Here is a 14,298-nt window from a genome sequence, read left to right on the forward strand (position 1 = left end):
ATTACACATATACAAGTACAGTGTAACGAAATGTAGTTTAGGTCTAACCAGAAGTGCAATTAGCAAGTGCAGGATATACAGTGTGAATAAATACAGAATACAATATTAGGAAAATACTAAACAATGGCCAATGGTACTATGAACAATATAAACAGAAGGCTATATACTGTGAACATTAATGTACAGGTGGATATGAACAGATAACAATATAGACTATACAATAGTGCAAGTGACTTGAGTGTGCATTAATTACAGACATTAGCTATTAAAGTTACAGTGCAGTAGATGAGTTGATGCGGTTATTAAAGGTACAGTGCAGTACATGAGTTATTGAAGTTATAGTGCAATACATGAGTAGATGCAGTTATACATTTACAGTGCAGTAGATGAGTTAGTGCAGTTATTGAGGTAACAGTGCAGTAGATGAGTTAATGCAGTTATTGAAGTTACAGTGCAATAGATGAGTAGATGCAGTTAGTTATGCAATAGATGCAGTTATGCAATAGATGAGTTACAGTGCAGTAGAGAAGTTGGTGCAGTTATTGAAGTTACAGTGCAGTAGATGAGGTAATGCAGTTATGAAAGTTACAGTGCAGTAGATGAGGTAATGCAGTTATGAAAGTTACAGTGCAGTAGATGAGGTAATGCAGTTATGAAAGTTACAGTGCACTAGATGAGGTAATCTAGTTATGAGAGTAGTCCATTAGTGCAAATGAGCATTCAGTGTAATATTCCTGGTGTGCAAGTGAGCAGTATAGAGTGCAAATGATGCTGTGTGTGTAAACAGTCCGATAGAGCAGATACATGAAGTACTGGTGTGTACAGTTCAGTCATGAATGGCAGCCCTGTAGTGCAATGTAAACAATGTAATAGCAGCATTAAAGTTAAAGTTATGAGGGGTAGTGGAATCAGTGGGGGACAGAGTTCAATAATGAAACAGCTCTGGGAAAAAAGCTGTTTCCTAGTCTGCTGGTTCTTGTCCGGAGGCACCTGAAGCGCCTACCGGAAGGCAGGAGAGTAAACAGTCTATGAGCGGGGTGAGAGGAGTCCTTGAGAATGCTGCGAGCTCGACGCAGACAGCGTTTCTTTTGGATGTCCTCAATGGAAGAGAGTGTAGTCCCTGTGATGCGCTGGGCTGTTTTCACCACCCGCTGCAGTGCCTTGCGCTCAGCAACAGAACAGTTCCCGTACCAGACTGTGACACAGTTGGTCAGGATGCTCTCTATCGTGCAGTGATACAGGCTTCGCTAAATATTTTTTCACACAGTTCAGATAAGTTTAGGAACATTATAAGTATAAAGCATACAATTAATATTAGTATACAAATAAGATCTATTTCCTCAACATGTTCATCAGCATCAGGATTGGCACCTTTATGTTTAACAGTGTGTTTATGTATTTATTTTCTATTACATATGTCCATTTATCTATATAACTGACCACCTACAATATTGCGTTTTTGGGGGTGTAGTCTACAACGTTCTCTTGCGTTAGTGTTGTGTTAGCACCTACCATGTGAGATTGTTTGTCCTCCTTGTGCTCCTCATGCTTACATTGACTAAATCTTAAGCATTACTAAAAATTGATTGATAGCGACGTGGGGCCACCCTCCCGTGGACCCACCACCTGCAGGAGGGACCGTAAGGGGCTGGTACAAAGTGGATCGGGCGGCAGTCGAAGGCGGGGGCCTCGACAACCCGATCCCTGGACGCGGAATCTAGATCTAGGGACATGGAACGTCACCTCTCTGACGGGGAAGGAGCCTGAGATTGTGCATGGGGTTCAGAGATTCTGACTAGAGATAGTCAGGATCACCTCTACACACAGCTTGGGCTCTGGAACCACACTCCTAGAGGGAGGATGGACTCTTCACCACTCTGGAGTTGCCCATGGTGAAAGGCGGCGGGCTGGGGTGGGTTTGCTTATAGCCCCCCAGCTCAGCCGCCATGTGTTGGAGTTTACCCCGGTGAACGAGAGGGTCGCTTCCCTGCGTCTTCGGGTCGGGGATAGGTCTCTCACTGTCGTGTGCGCCAAACGGCAGTGTAGAGTACCTGGCCTTCTAGGGGACTCTGGGAGGGGTGCTGGAAAGCTTCTGTGCTAGTTACAGCTTGGCCATAACGAACACCATGTTCAAGCATAAGGCTGTCCACCAGTGCACATGGCACCAGGACACCCTTGGCCGGAGGTCGATGATCGACTTTGTGGTTGTTTCATCTGACCTACGGCCGTATGTTTTGGACACTCGGGTGAAGAGAGGGGCGGAGCTGTCAACTGATCACCACCTGGTGGCGAGTTGGATCCGATGGCGGGGGAGGAAGCTGGACAGACTCGGTAGACCCAAACGTACTGTGAGGGTCTGTTGGGAACGCTTGGCCGAATCCCCTGTCAGAGAGATCTTCAACTGCCACCTCCGGCAGAGCTTCAAACAGATCCCAAGGGAGTCTGGAGATATTGAGTCCGAGTGGACCATGTTCTCCAGCTCCATTGTCAACGCGGCCACTCGGAACTGTGGCCGCAAGGTCTCCGGTGCCTGTCGAGGCGGCAATCCCCGAACCCGGTGCTGGTCACCGGAAGTAAGGGATGCCGTCAAGCTGAAGAAGGAGTCCTATCGGGCCTGGCTGGCTTGTGGGAGTCCCGAGGCAGCTGACAGGTACCAAAAGGCCAAGCGGACTGCAGCCCGGGTGGTCGGGGAGGCAAAAACTCTGGCCTGGGAGGAGTTCGGTGAGGCCATGGAGAAGGACTATCAGTCGGCTTCAAAGAGATTCTGGCAAACTGTCCTGTGCCTCAGGAGGAGGAAGCAGTGCCCTACCAACGCTGTTTACAGTGGAGGCGGACTCGTCAATCACCCGGGCTGAAGTCACCGAGGTAGTCAAGAAACTCCTCGGTGGCGGGGCACCAGGGGTGGATGAGATCCGCCCTGAGTACCTCAAGTCTCTGAATGTTGTGGGGCTGTCTTGGCTGACACACCTCTGCAGCACCACGTGGCGGTCGGGAACAGTGCCCTTGGACTGGCAGACCGGGGTGGTGGTCCCTCTTTTTAAGAAGGGGGACCGGAGGGTGTGCTCCAACTATCTGGGATCACATTTCTCAGCCTACCCGGGAAAGTCTGTGCCAGGGTACTGGAGAGGTGAAAAAGGAGCTGAACCGCAAGGCGAAGCTCTCGATCTACCAGTCAATCTTCAATCCTACTCTCACCTATGGTCATGAGCTGTGGGTCATGACCGAAAGGACAAGATCCCGGATACAGGCGGCCGAAATGAGCTTTCTCCGCAGGGTGGCTGGGCGATCCTTTAGAGATAGGGTGAGAAGCTCGGTCACTCGGGAGGAGCTCAGAGTAGATCCGCTCCTCCTCCACATCGAGATGGGCCAGCTGAGGTGGCTCGGGTATCTTTTCCGGATGCCCCCTGGAATCCTTCCAGGGAAGGTGATAGCTCAAAAAGATAGCTTTATGAATTAACTTATGTCAAATTAAAATTAGTGTTCAGAAAAAATAAATTCAACCATCCCTGGACAGAAATATTTATGTGTGCACAGTTTAGTGTATACCACTGACTTTTCTGACTAACGAAAGAGGAAGATCATACCTGTAACAACGGGAGAAAGACGAAGACGAACGGAGGAACACCAGGTAAAGTCCAAGCTTTTTAATAATAACATGAACATGAACGGGAACAGGAACAGGAAGACATTGGAGACACAACCGAGGTTTACGATACAATACTCAACCAGGGATACAATGAAGGGGAGAACTTAAATACACAGGGAAAACACTAAGGAAAAACAGAATCGGGTGCGGGACTAATTAACAATGACGAGGGACAGGTGAAAACAATGAATAAGTCAGAAACACATAGGGAACACAGGGTGAAGTGTTACAATACCGAATAGTTTTACTAATCCCACTAAATTGTTTGCAAATCTCTCTGGTGAAACAGCTGTCTAAACCCCATCGCATTCTTTCAAATCACAAAACTAACGACGGATTGTACAAATGATACGTTATGTAAATTGAGGTCCAAGGTATGCAAATGTTATGGTAAGCTAGACTGTAAACACACAAGGGCGGTGTAACAAGATTCAAGGTAGGGAAGGAAGGAGACGGGAACCGGAAGACATTTAAACATATAATCAAATAATAACAGAACAGAATCATTCACATTCACCGAAAAACAACCTGGAATCCCTTCCTCTTGGCCTCCCTTCCTTGATCACCATTAGCGTCAAAAAGGTACAGCCCAGAGTCACTGGTGGTAACATTATGACTAGCCAGGGGCGCTGCCTTTCCCAACTGTCCCATCAAAAGCTTTACATAACTCTAATTAAAGGCTTGCAACTGTCTTGCTTCTTGTAGTTCAATACTAGTACTAGGCTGGTGATTTGTACATGCATGCAAGTCTAGTATGCAGATCACTATTTGATACAAGATAAAAAGCAACCATAAAAACGTGCTGAAGGCCATTTCATTCTACAGTCTCAGTGTATCTGTATTGTGAAATTTGACAATGGAAAATTCTCTAAACAAAATTATTAAAATGTATTATTATAATTATTAAGGAAAGATTTAAAAAAGAAAAACGAACAAACTTAAATATATATTAACTTTTCAATCAAAATAAATTAAAATCATCCTCTCAAAACAATAAAAAGAGCGGATTTTTTTACTTAGCTGCACATATATTAATACAAATATCTTACTAAACGTTTCCCTGCTCTGATTAAATAGTGATTAAATGTAGGCTAACACTCACATCTAGTCTATTGAAGAGTGTAGAGTTCTTTTTGATTTGGTTCAGCTTCATCTCTCTGTAAATAAAAACTTGAACAGATTAATGTGTTGATAAATGTTATTGCAAACAGAAAATAACCTAATATTCATAATTTGATAATTTTTTTATTAATATGATATTACGATAAATGTTTCATCTTGTCAATAGTTATACAGAAGGTTACTACACGTGCACGCGCTCGTGGACTGCCATTAACTTCCTAGACACATTCACAAACAATAGAATGCCTGTAGATCATTTCTGATAACAAGCAGAAGAAACAGACAGGAAACGTTACTTGTTAAACTTGTCTCTCCAGAATTTTGAAGTTAGACTCCGATACCAAGCTCAACAGCTTGATATCAATGTACCATCTGCTTTAAATGCGACCAAACTACAGGACCAACTATTTTATTCAATAAAATAATAATATAAATGAATATAAAATATTATTTGGATTATTTGGATATAAGACACTAGCCAGACTGATAAACAAACATAGACCAGACGTTCACCTCAGTCCATGTTTGCGTATCATTTAAATATATAAATGACAAATTTGGCTTAAGCTATGAATAAATCTCTTTCTTGTGCATGCTCACACACACACACTAACCATTAAATCCTTTAAATGTTGTGTTGTGTTTTAGGCATCCTTCTACTGTTTTTTTTTTGTAGGAGGGCATCAAACAGTTGTCATGTTTGAAATGTCAAAGATTTGGTAAATCATATAATTTAATAAATGGTTGAAAGGGACAACACAAGTTGTGTTAAAAGTAACGTTAAATGTGTTTTCCCAGAAAAAACACAGAGATGTGTTCAGTTTAGACTGTGCTGATCGGCAAGAGTTAGAAGCTATGGTGGAAAAAATGAAAGAAACTCACCTGTTCTCATAAAGTTGTTTGAGAGCAGCACAGTTTTATGCTCTTTGCGTCTCTTCTTCTGTCTTCTTCATACTCTAATGGTTTTATTCTCATGAGTTCATCTTGATGCTGTTTGTCATGGTACATGTTAGCAGAACCCAGACGCAGGTAGGTAAATGTGACAAAGAGACTTTTATTAAATAAAACAAAACAAAACCCACGATGGGCCAAAATAGATACTTGTGTTACAAAACAGAAAACTTTTTACAAAACGGAAAGACAATAAAATGAACCGATGAGGTGTGAGGGGAAACAGAGATATTAAATAGGGACATGATAACGAGGGGAGATTGCGCATGGATGGAGAAGGGCAGGTGACAAGAACTAACACTAATGGGAAATCTGGCAGGAAGAAGAAGGAACAGGTGAGAGAGATAAAACACTAATGGGACACTAACGGAGAAACAAGGGGGCGGAGCTAAACGAAAAACAGGAGGACACGCGGCGAATTATCAAAACATACCGCCACGTGTCTCCACATAAAACAAAACATAGACACAAGACATGGTACTGTAACAACCCTGTCGCCAAGGCACGAAATCCAACAACAGAAAGGACAGGATCGTCACAGTACCCCTGCTCCAAGAGCCGATCACCGATTGGCACAAGGGTGAAAAAAAAATCAGCGGGACAAGATAGACAAGAACGAAGACAGACACCACACAGACAAAACACAACAAACTAGGGGCAGGGCCGACATAACTATGAAGGGATGGGGTTACACAATAAGATAAACATCAACGGGAAGGGAGGACTAGGGGGGAATAGGCAGACCAAACTTGGGAACGCTAGGCTTAGGTGGGACATGATGAGTGAACTTAGAAGGACCGGACGAGACCAATGGGGACTTACAAAAATCGGGCGAGGCCAGTGGAGACTTACAAAAAACAGGCGAAGCCGGTGGGAACTTGGGAGAGCTGGGGTGATGGGAGTGTCCAAACAAATAAGGCAAATTACAATGTCCCGGCTGGAACAGACTAGGGTCCGGCTGGAATGCTGGCTGCATCAACGGCTGAGTCACTGGCAGGTGACACCATAGTTTGATTATTGATTCTTGAGGTGAATATTCTCTGGATCTGTTCTGATTCTGCTTTGTCTTCCTCAGTCAGTGGTCCATCAGAGATAATGAAGAGAAAAACATGAACTCCAGGATGACAGATAGACACACAGTGCAGAGACTGACGCATCACTTCCTCTTCTGAGAGTCGAGGGTTAAACAGAGCTGGAAGATCCACCAGAGAGATGAGATGACCACACGCCTCTAACCTCACATACTCTGAGCTTCTGATCTCATGATCTTCTGTCTCTGATCTTCTCTCATTCTGATTCACAATCAGCTTTAATATGGAGGCTTTTAGTGTGCTGTCACTTCCACACAGAACAACATTCAATGATGGCAAAGTATATAATATAATATATAATATAAAAAACAGTCTGTTAAAAGGAATTCTTGATATCTTTAATCCCTTGCACTTTTAACCCATATGTCAATGAAGGGATTTTGGATTCTTCAACGAGTCCACCAGGCGTTTAACTTGTTCATATTGACTGAGTAAGGCCATGTCAATTGTTAAAGATTGAAATTGTATATATTACATATATTACTGAAATCATTTGGTACATTTGGGAAATTGGTTACCCGAATTTTTATATTATGCAGGCTTTAAACTTTGACAATTCTGTGATGAGAAACACTGCCAGCAGTCTTTATATGTGCTGCTATTCTTCTCTTGTTTCTGATTTTTCTGTTACAGATTTTATTATCATAGAGCCTACTTTGTTTCAGTTATTATTAAGCTGAGGTGCAGGTGTATTCTCTCTGGGAACTGTATTATATCATAAATATTTGTCCAATTCAGTTAAAATTTAATCTTTGAAAGATTGATCTCACTACTGCTGTTGTAGTCTACACCTGCATTAGCAGTTCATATTCCAGGAAGAACACACAGACCAATTCATCAAACTGGATGCACTGTAGGCGACTTTTGATAAATGCATCAGCCAAATGTATTAATGCAAATATTATACTTGCATCCTAAAATGATACCATTGAAAATGGTGTGTTAACAATGTTTTGTGGTAAACACTTGCTGTGGTAAGTTAAAAGCACATACTGTTAAAAACATTATAAAATGCATTAATAAACTGTATAGTAAAACGTCTATTTGGTAGAATTTCATTAAACTGGACCTTTAGTGTATTTATGTTTGGTGTTTGATTTGTTTACCGTAAATCGAAGCCATTTCATCCTCATCTCATTGTCTGTAAAAGAGAAAGAGAAACTAGTTTTGCAAAAGGTGGGTCGTTTAGTGTGAAGTGAGTACTTTAGTCATTCAGCTTTAAATAAAACATCTTAAGTTTGACTTTTTTTTCAACAACTGCACGGTTTCTGAATCTGAACACATAATGGAGCAAATCCCCAACATCACTCAGGTAAAGTCATGTCATTTTTATAATAAAATTGATCTGAGTTTCATTCCTGAACAGTGTTCAGTAGCCTAATTCAGCTTTAATTTAGCTCAAATAATATCATGGATGATTTATGTTTTGCATATGCAGATCCGTGGGCGTGGCTTGTTAGTTTTGACTAATCGGTGTTTTAAGTCTTACGAAACATTTAACCTAATCTTACCAAACTGTAACTATATAAACTACTAAAAATTGTTGAACTTTCCAAAAACACGGTTGCGTGTGACGTTAGACGCGAAACACTAATGAATATGTGAGAGGCGTAAATTGGTTTGACTTTGGATATTCGTGAATTTAGGGACCGTCTCTTAAGTAAAATACACATTAAAAATACCAACCATTGCTGTATTAAAGTGTAAAACGTGCATTTTACGTGAAAACGTGCACAAAACCATCGTTTTAATAAATGTTTTTACAATGTTTATTGACATATAATGTTGATAAATTGCTCTTTTAACATGCTTAGAAACTGAAAATGTTTTAATGTTGAGAGAAATTGTTCCCTTTCAGCTTAGAGGATACTTATCCCCTAAAGCTTTGATTTTCCATTGTCTACAGTCTTTTGGCTCCATCTGGTGGAGTGACATTGATTCATCACAAGCGTCTCTCACTCATAACAAAAGATTTGGTGTGTACTTACATGTTGCACTGTTTATTAAATCTGAAAATAAGTTTCTTGTTTTAATAGAATCATAATAAATATTAAGTAAAAATTAAAAAAGTAGTGAAAGTTCTTGATTAGTGCTTGAAAATAAAAAGGAATGCTTGTGTCTTCACATGGTTGTTGTTGCATCCCCAGGCGTGATCTAATAACGTTGGGATGCAACATTTAAAAGAATAAATACCTGCAGGTGTTTGTGTGATGGACAACAACAAAACCCGGAAATGTTAAAGTTAAGAAATTTATTGAATACAAAAAAAAAGAAGTGCAAAGGTGTTCAGGAAAGCAATCCTCTAGGACAGGTGATAGTTATAATAATAAGGAATATTAGTATAGTAAAGGTTACAATATTTACAGGACCCGAAAAAAACAAGACCACCGGAAAAGGTACAAGAGTGGTGCTAAAATAAAACAACCAAACACTATAAAACTTACACATTTGAATGCCCTCTACCCTAACTGATGAGTGAATAAAACAAGCAGGTCTTCTAAACTACACCAACTAGCCCAGCACAAAACATACATGGGGTGGCACTCGCTCATAGTCTATTGTATGCAATACAGAATAATTATAAAACCTAGGTGTGTAAAATGTATGTTGTGCCACTTTCTTGTCTTCCTGTGTACCGCGAAAAGCAGAGAGGCAAGTCACAAACAACATTAAACAAATGAAGACAATGACTGACATGAAAATAAGAATGTTGGTGACACACTGGTGGAACAAATAGTAAAAATATGACACAAAAGCCACACAATAACAAAAAGGCAGATCTCAAACTGTTCTAGCAAAGGGCAGCAATAAATGTGAATGACACCCGTGCACTCCGGCGTCCTTTTACAACTGAGTGATGTCCACGATTGGCAAAGCGATACGTGACGTCAGCTATAAAGCAGGGAGATTGACATCTCAGTGGGCCAATGGGATGGATTTGAGGAAAGGTGGAGAGAGATGCTGCGTCCTAATTCGCTTCATTATACTATGCACTAAAAGTAGTGTTTTTGTTATGAAAAAGTATATATATTTAAGTGTGTCGAAAAAAACTTTTGCACCCACTGGCACATACTAACAGGAAACAGAAGTGGCCATTATTGCCTATAGAGACAACATTGTACCCATTAACTGTAACACACATCAAAATACACCTCTTCTTTCCATTTAAGAATTTATTCATGTATTGTTTCATATGTAATGTTAACTTTATAGTTATAATTATTAATTGAAGGGATTGCATCAGTAATTTAATTTTATTAATGCAGTGGAGCAGCACTTAACTCCACCTACTCGCGGTGAGTTATGGGTAATTTCAGCTGTTAGAGTTTATATCATTCTGCACATCGAATTTCTTCCGGAAGTAGTAGACCATCCGGGAATCTTTGAAAAACTCTTTTCAACAAACTATGATTTGGGACATAATAATTCTACTTTCAAATATTATTTAGGACAGATAGTATGTGAATTGGGAGCTAAAGAGAAGCTAGAGAGAAGAAAAAACAAAGAAAACAGGCACACCCACACAGAAATAACAGCTGTCATAATCTTAGCAAATCTGCTGAAGTTTGGAGGTTAATTCCACCACCGACAGACGCAGATCAAAGGTTCTCATCAGCTTCATTATCACAGTCTGAAGTCTGGACAGAAGAATGACGTTTCTGCAACAGTAAAACAAATCAAGTGAAAGTGATGTATTTGAAAAGCTACAAGTATGTCCAGTGGTGTGAATTATTGGAACAAATGTAATTAGTTACTGTATTGAGCATCTTTTTGGCTGCTTTGTAGTTTTACTGGTTATCAAAGAAATTTGAAACTTTTACTCTCTACTTGACTTCTCCATAAAGATCTAGTGCAATTGCACATTACATATTGAATGGCATCTAACTTTATCTTCACAGAGCAAGCAATATTCCCATTTACAGGGTATTGAAGGTACTACATCTTTTGCATTTTGCCCTTACTTCCTGAAACTTGTCAACTTAACTTCATGTGAATGTGAATGTGAGTCCATTATCAGGTATTTCACATCGCTGGTGTTTCATATGTGAGATGATGAGATGACAGCAGCCATCAATGATGCAAAAACCAGCTTTGACTTTTATTTTAACTGAACATTGTTATATTTATCTATTATATTTGAGAGACCTTTTTGAAGGAAATTGGTTTAAATGGAGCACTTGAGCTTAACTGAGACTTGTTTTTTTTGTAATAGACGTGTTAGGCTATGGTAGGGGTGGACCCTGATTTGTAACACTTTAGAGGTGTTCAGTTTTATTATGATTTCAGAAAATGAATGTTATTACTCTCTTCACAAAAGAGTTTCTTGTTTTCACTGACATGTCTCAAGTGTTGAGGAATAGTGCTTCTTTGAGCTTCCATTCATTATGAGTAAAATAATCTGTTAAAATAAAATAAAATCAGAGACTTTTACTCAAGTCGTTTTGTAATTCGTGATTTGTCATTTGTAATGGAGTCTTTTTTTCATTGTAAGGTAGCAGTACTTTTACTCAAGTATGGTTTCAGGAACTCTTTACACCTCTGGGTATGTCTCTGCTCTCTGTCGGACAGTAAGTCATTACATTAAGTAATTTTTATAGATGCCGTATCCAAAGCTACTAACAAAGGTGGTGCAAATTTTGTTTTTTATATGATTGAGTCTATAAATTGCTCGATTCACAGAATGACAGAATTTGTCTCTTTAAGCAGCTCTTTAATAAACTGCACAAGGTTCAGCCAGTCAGTTATAACTGCAAAATATACAACAAAATAGTTACATTTTGAATTATAATCTACAAGTACATTTTAAATCAAATGCTTATCAAAAAGACAAATCATACACATGGTCTACTTCCTCAAAAAAAGAAAAATTAGATATAATGAAATTTTCTTGCAATAATACTTGCCTTTCTACAAAAGATGAAATAGACTGCAGTTCCAACCAGCACCAGCAGCAGCAGGAAAAGTATGGGTAGGAATATTCTTAGAAATAATGTTTTAAGGGAAGAGTTGTCTATGCCGCTCCTAGTTTCTAGAGATTTGGGGAAAACAAACAAGAACAAAAACTATTAGTACAATTGAATTGGATTCAATTTATTGTCATTACACATATAACGAGTAATGTGTAACGAAATGGATTTGTTATTGTACCTCCTCTACAACACCTAATAACAAACCATTTAAAACGGACCTTCAAACGTGTTTAGTGGCATAAAGTGAGTTTACTTGGTGTAGCTTGTGTATTTTGAATTGATTTTAGTATATTGCAACTGTGTCACAGATTGTTTACCCAAATGGCCCATATAAAAAGTCCCTTAGGTGAGCATTTCAGATCACAGGTTTTTCATGGGAAAGGTCCTTTCAGGTCATCCTCAGGTTAAATTCTCATGAGTTTCCTTTGGGGCTCATTGTGTAGTTTGCATCACAAATGTTGTTTGAAAATATTTATATCTGAATTTATGGACCTAAACATTTATTTTATAAAACAAATATTTTTCCTTCAGCAAAGGACAAAATGACCAGGGCCCCGTTTTAGAAAGGAGGTTTAGGTTAAACTGAGTATATTAAACCTGAATTGAGGGAGACTATGGGTTTTCCATTTCAAATGTGAGTTATCTCAAACCGGAGAAAGCGGGGTAACTCAGAGTCAGAGTTTGGTTAACCCAGTTTCTTTTCATCTCCTCCCCCTTTTAAAGTCCAAGTGGTGTACCTCATTTCTTAATACACACACAGAGACTATCTCAGTGACTTATATGTCATGCTTTTACAGAGGATTCAGTACGAAGAGGCTGCATTCATTCATAGGGATGTACATTGATTTCAGGAGTGCAATTTAGGACAGGAGTGGAATTTTGTCATTTCCCTGTGCATTTTTATGAGTTCACATTTAACTCTGTGTTGGTTGAACCTCCTTATTGAAACGGGCTCCAGAATAACCACTTAATGATTGATCATAATACTTTAGTTGAAAAAATAAAGAGCAAACAAGTTAATACACACACAAACACGCATTTCTATTAAATAATAATACAAATCAAAAATATTTTATAATTAAAACGTGTTTTTTTTTTTTTAAAGACGCTGAAATAAGGTAGTAGATAAATGCAAGCAAAATAGTAAATAATGTTAAATCCGTCTGCAAACCTGTAACCTATAGCCCTATCCAAAACACTAGGTCTTTACCAAAGAAAATGGCTTAAATGGCAAAGCTCGTCAAGCTGGCATTAGCTAGTGCAGACATCCCAAGTCTCCCGGAAGTTCCGGGAGTCTCCCGCATATTGATAGCGGCTCCCTGATGCCCGCAAATGAGTTAAAATATCCCGGAATCTAGAGCGAGTGATCAAGAGCGCGCATGCGAGACAGAGACTGTGCTTCAACACATGTAGCGCGCGCACGGCAGAAAGGTATGGCGCTCCTTTTGTGTCATTCCGTTACTGACCAAGCTCACATGCGTGTCGACGTGCGTGTAGACATGCGTTTGGAGAACGCGCGACGTGTTGACGTGCGTGTAAACATGCGTGTGGAGAACGCACGTGCGTCTTAACGTGTTTTTGACTATAATAATAAGTATAGGCTATTATGCTACTGTCACACTAGAAAGCAAAAATTGGAGAAATGCATGTTTAACCAAAGTCTGTGAATCAAAAGCAAAGCTTTACTACAGTAACCATGTGAGGCTATGTGTTTTATTCATTAAATAATTTTGACCACCTTTTGATTTTTGGATAAAAATCTGTCATTCTTTATTTTGGAATATTTTCTAATTATTCCCTAAATGTTAGATAGCCTATCTGTGGAAATTTGAGGTTATATCCCGTGCCTCTTCCTACGAATAGATGGTTCAGTGTGAACATTTTCTGATTTGTAATTGGAGCCATTCATAGTTTACTTCTAACTGTGACATGTTTGTTTCCGTTCCCTTTCGAGAGCGGTCACTTCGACATTGCGGAGACCGCATATGAAACTCCTCCTCTTTTTCACTTTTCCTGAAATCTTATAGGATAACGCCAGTAAAAAAAACTGGCCAATTGTCGCAAGAATGCAACCGTATGCAAATACTGACGAATCCAGACAGTATAAATACAGTGCATGTGACGACAATCCTCAGAATCTTCTTTTTCACGCTGCCATCGTTGAAGACGCAACTGGATATTTTTCACCGCATCCGATGGCTTCATACTGTCGTCTTTGCGCGGGTCCCATTGACCCGCAGGATACGCACGAGCACTGCATTGCCTGCCTGGGCCTGGCTCATGCGGAGGCTGCATTCTGCGAGTCCGATTGCGCGCACTGTGCGGACCTGCCGGCGCGTGTCTTGAGAACTCGCAGGAACATCGCTCGTGGAAATATAGGGTCAAGGCTCACTGCCACCAACGAGTCGCTGGTGAGTCTACCCGCTCCAAGGGGGAGCGGCGACGACACGGCTCCGGGCCGCTGTCCTCTGCCGTCACCCCATTCCCCAGTCCTCTACGCCGACGAGAGTCTTCGTCC

General features: G+C 40.2%; 1 protein-coding gene across 1 annotated transcript in view; it reads left to right on the forward strand.

Annotated features, from left to right (window-relative positions):
* The first annotated feature begins 8,016 nt into the window (after nucleotides 1–8,016).
* The window catches only part of LOC130409237 (CD48 antigen-like), a 30,919-nt gene continuing 24,637 nt past the window's right edge, over nucleotides 8,017–14,298 (forward strand). The window contains exon 1 of the mRNA XM_056733091.1: nucleotides 8,017–8,122. The gene's annotated coding sequence lies outside the window, so the exon portion shown is untranslated. The remainder of the gene's footprint in view (nucleotides 8,123–14,298) is intronic.

This window comes from Triplophysa dalaica, chromosome 20 (assembly GCF_015846415.1).
Source record: "Triplophysa dalaica isolate WHDGS20190420 chromosome 20, ASM1584641v1, whole genome shotgun sequence".
NCBI classification, from domain to species: Eukaryota; Metazoa; Chordata; class Actinopteri; order Cypriniformes; family Nemacheilidae; genus Triplophysa; species Triplophysa dalaica.